Raw genomic sequence first — 4561 nt, forward strand, 5'->3', positions numbered from 1 at the left:
TTCTTCAGTAAAATTTTCCATTGATTTGTAATAGTTGCCTTATAAATTTTATACATAATAAAATGTATATAAGCCACGTAAGCTAAAAAATAAAGCCATAACTCTAACATTTATTTCTTTTGTCTTTATGAAATTGCTGCGATTTCTTTTTTATCATCTTAGAAAAATTCTCTAATGTTTTTAGTCTACAGAGTTAATTGCCTATAATTTTTATTGGCAAAATTTAGTTTGAATCAATAAAATTTAAAATAAAAAATTAAAATATTTAATTTTTTACTTAGCATCGAATTGAGGGAGTAACCGACAAATAAAGAATTTTTCCAATAAAATTTCATAAATATGAATGCTAGAAAAACAATAGCTGTATTATAAATAAAACATCTTGTTTTCTTTTTAAATATTACTTCAAATTATAATTTTAAAATATAAATAATATTAAGATTATTTTGTATTAAGTTTAAAAAAACACTATTTTATTATATTTTAAATTGAAAAAATAAAATAGAATGTAAAGTTATTTAAATAATAGAAATAAAAGACAAAGAAACCGAACTAGATAAATATTTATTCGGAAAGTTATTTGCCTTATTTTAAATGACACCCGACAAAAGAGAAAAACACAATACAGTATTGTTTCTTAAACTGTATCTTTACAATTAATTGCTTTTCTTAAAATATTCCTTAAGAGATTAGTCTGTTTTGAAGGTAATTTCAAAGGTCAGAGTAAAAGTGTTAAGAAATATGTAGAAAAATTCCTCTTCCATTTAAAAGCGACTTTTTATTTTTAGTGGATTGGTTCGTATTTTTTTGAGGGTTTTATGCAGAGGACGAATCCTCTTCATGGAATGGCTGAGTCCTATTTAGTTAGGTTACTTTTGATGCTCCCTTATGAAAGCCGGGTTGGATCTCTACAAACTGGACGGATAAATTGATGGTGTGAGGATGATGGTGACAGGTCTATACGGTTCTAAATCAGTCCAATCCACCTAAAATTAAATCGTAAATAAGTAAATTGAATTTTGAATATATTTTTAATTAAGAATCAATTTTCTAGAAATGATTAATTCAATAATTTGCTGAATTAAACAAATATTAATGCTCAATGTCATAATAAGTAATTTAATGAAAGTTATTTATCTACTATATTTATTGTATTATTTGGATCAATATTAATGTAAGTAATAAATTTTGTTATATAAATCGAAACAACAATAAGTACTAAAAATATTTATTGATAAAATTTTTGAAGGAATATTTAAGCTAAATAAAATAAGCATTTCTCATATAATATTGAAAATTAAAAATAAAATAAATATTTATGAAAAATAAATATTGAATCCGTTGATTTCGATTTATATTAGATTGGGGCGCATTAAAATTTCCGTATTCAGAAAATCAAACAAACGATAAGACGACAATTTGATTTAAATGGAATTTTATTGAAGATCAAATTTAAAATTATTTACTGCATGAATCGAATGGAAATCCATGGAAATTTGCCAACTGAATTTTCCAAAAATAAGAATATCCAATATCAGATATTAAAGTGTAAATAACTTATTTACAATTTCCAACTGCTTTCTGTATTTATTACTATCATAAAATATGTTTTAATATAATAATAATATTATTATACCGATAACAAAATAATGATTATTAAAAAAATTCACTATAACTAATTCTATTATCGAACCAATATCCAATAATAATGTTAAATAATAGATTTACGCATCCAAAATTTAATTATTAATTAAACCATTTTTATATACTGTATATAATAAGTAGAAAATATAAATAGAATAGTTATGGTAATACTTAAAATAATTGCTTACATAAATTGGAACAATGGAAAAGATAAAGAATTATCTACAGATATCAAAATAAGTAATGAAATTGTTTTAGAGGATATAAAAATGATTTTTTTCGAAGAGACCTATCGATTAGATTTGCCAGTATCTATGTCAAATATCATGCCAAATGGAAATAATCGACATTTGGCTCTCAGCCAGTAAGAGTTAAATTTAATACTTTCTCGTTCTTCATGACTGTGATTAATTAATCCATTATTCTCGTATTCAAACACAATCCTTCAATTAGAAAATCATTGGAGATTGTATAAACTTTATCGAAATTATTACGTAAATTAAAAAGCTTTTAATGTTTTACAGGAAAATACAATCCTCGAGCTCAGAAAACATCTTACTAAAATTAGTTCAACAAATAAATGTGCAGATTGTGTTGTATCAACCAGTTTACAGTCTAAAAGATAAATTAGAAAATTCTTACACCATTACATTTTTTACATATAAAATATTGAAATTTTTAAATTTATATATTTTTAATTTTAAATTAAAATATTTTAATGTTTTCAAAGTGCAGGAAATTCGAACTTACAAAACATTTTACTAAAATTAATTCAACAAATACATATGCAAATGTGTGTTACCTCAACCAATTTCTAATGTAAAATACCAAGAGAAAACTTAACGTTAACATTTAATTTTTTTATAAGAAATGTTAGATCGTTTTAAATTTAAAAAATTAATAACGTTTTATTAAAAATAACTTGCATTTGTAAAATAATAACAACCGTTCATAAATTATATCTTATTTTTTTTTCTTTCTTTAAATATGAACTTATTTAAGGAAGCACTTAAAAATATCTTTAAAAAATATTAAATTTCATTTTGAAAATATTTTTTGTTAACTCATTAAGTAGACAATATTTTCTAATTAAATAATCTTCCAGTAAAAATGTCAATCATTTTTAATTAAATAAATTTAAAATAATAATAAAATTATACAATTATAACGATAAGAACAATGTTTTAAAATAGTTAATTCTCGATACAACACTTGACTCTGTTGATTCAATTAAATTAAAATTTTTAAATAAATTAATTGAAAAAATAAAATAAATTTTAAAAAGATCAGATGCACTCATCTAAAATTAAAATTTTAAATTTAATTCAGACATTATTATTTTTATTACATTATAGAAAATAAATAAAATTAAATTCAAAATATTAAATTTCAATTTAATTTCTAAAAAATTCTATTTAATTAAATGTCTTATTAAATTTTAAATTACCTTCCATTTAACATGAGAATCCTGATAGACCATAATCATTTAACGAATATATCTTTAGTTTATTAATTATATTAAATTAAATTTTAAAAATGATATACAGTATATAAATAATTGAATTAAAATATAAAATTATTAACATTAATATGAAATTTTATACTTTAAGTTATTATTAATGATGATAAACTTTTGTATTAAACGTATTTAGAAGAAATTGATTTTTAATATACTTAAACGTTTATGACATTAAAACAGAAATATTGATTTTTAATTAAATTCTGTTAAATCTTATTTTCTTAAATGATATTTTATGATTGTATTANACGTTTTTTTATCTTTAAATAAATTTCTAATTTTCCTCTTAAACAGATTGACAAATGAGTACATAAAATAACATAAAAACTGATAGATTAACCTTATTTTATCCCAAATCTATTATTGCTAATGAGCTATCGAAGAATCTTAATATTTTAATGAACGATCACTATGTATTTATTAAACAGATTTTGGAAGGTTTGCTATGGAATTTAAATAAAACTGTTACACTGAAATTTTAGGAGCATATATTACTGATATTTAATTAAAAATTAATGTTGAAAAGTCAACATGGATAGAATCTTATTATTATATGCTTGTTAAAATTCCAGTTAATACAGAAAAATTAGAGAATAATTTAAGTTTTGAACAAGAAATAAATGTTTTAATTTAATTCTGCGCATATTTATCTAATATATTGCAAAATAATATTATGAAACATATTTAGACATAATATAATATTCTAAAATGACATTGGCATGTTACATTGAAAGAGAAATTGACGAAGGATAAGTGGGTTGACTCGGAATTAGAGCGATTGCCAAAGATGAAAATGTTTTCACACGTGGGTTATTTTTCCATATGTAAACATCTTCTCTTTGCCAATTTAAAAATGGAATTCTGTGTCAGACATATTCGTGTCGAATTCAATATGAAATTATGTTAGATTAATGAGAGCTTACCTTTATTTCTGTATTATTTAGCGTAACTAATTTCGATATGTCTTGCTAAGAAATGTTGAATATATATATATAACTTTAAAGTGACAGTTTTAATGCATTTTTTACCTTATAAATAGTTCAAGGAATGATATTTTGAGTGCATATCACAAGGATACAAATTCATATTAATTCTCTCTACAAACATGCATAAAATTTTCTCCATTGAATTTCTATACATTCCGATTAAATCGTGTATTATAAAACTCGATATTAATATAATCGTTATCTTCAGAGGAATAGACTTTAAATTACATTTTAAATTATTCTAATAACTATTTTAAGTTTAAAGATTTCTCTCGAAACATTAAAAAAATATTTTCTTAGGAAATGTTTTTTGAAATAATAATCTTTATCTCAGTTCTTTCTTATAAATTTAATAATCTTGTTGCACTCAATCACTTAAGAAAATATATTTTCTATCATAAAATATGTTTTA

General features: G+C 21.5%; 1 protein-coding gene across 4 annotated transcripts in view; it reads right to left on the reverse strand.

Annotated features, from left to right (window-relative positions):
- Nucleotides 1-545: 545 nt before the first annotated feature.
- The window catches only part of LOC111640280 (troponin T-like), a 23744-nt gene continuing 19728 nt past the window's right edge, over nt 546-4561 (reverse strand). For all 4 annotated transcript variants that reach the window (XM_023386283.1, XM_023386281.1, XM_023386284.1 and 1 more), the window contains exon 15: nt 546-986. The gene's annotated coding sequence lies outside the window, so the exon portion shown is untranslated. The remainder of the gene's footprint in view (nt 987-4561) is intronic.

This window comes from Centruroides sculpturatus, unplaced genomic scaffold, assembly GCF_000671375.1.
Source record: "Centruroides sculpturatus isolate CEXI.00-Female unplaced genomic scaffold, Cexi_2.0 scaffold730, whole genome shotgun sequence".
NCBI lineage: Eukaryota > Metazoa > Arthropoda > Arachnida > Scorpiones > Buthidae > Centruroides > Centruroides sculpturatus.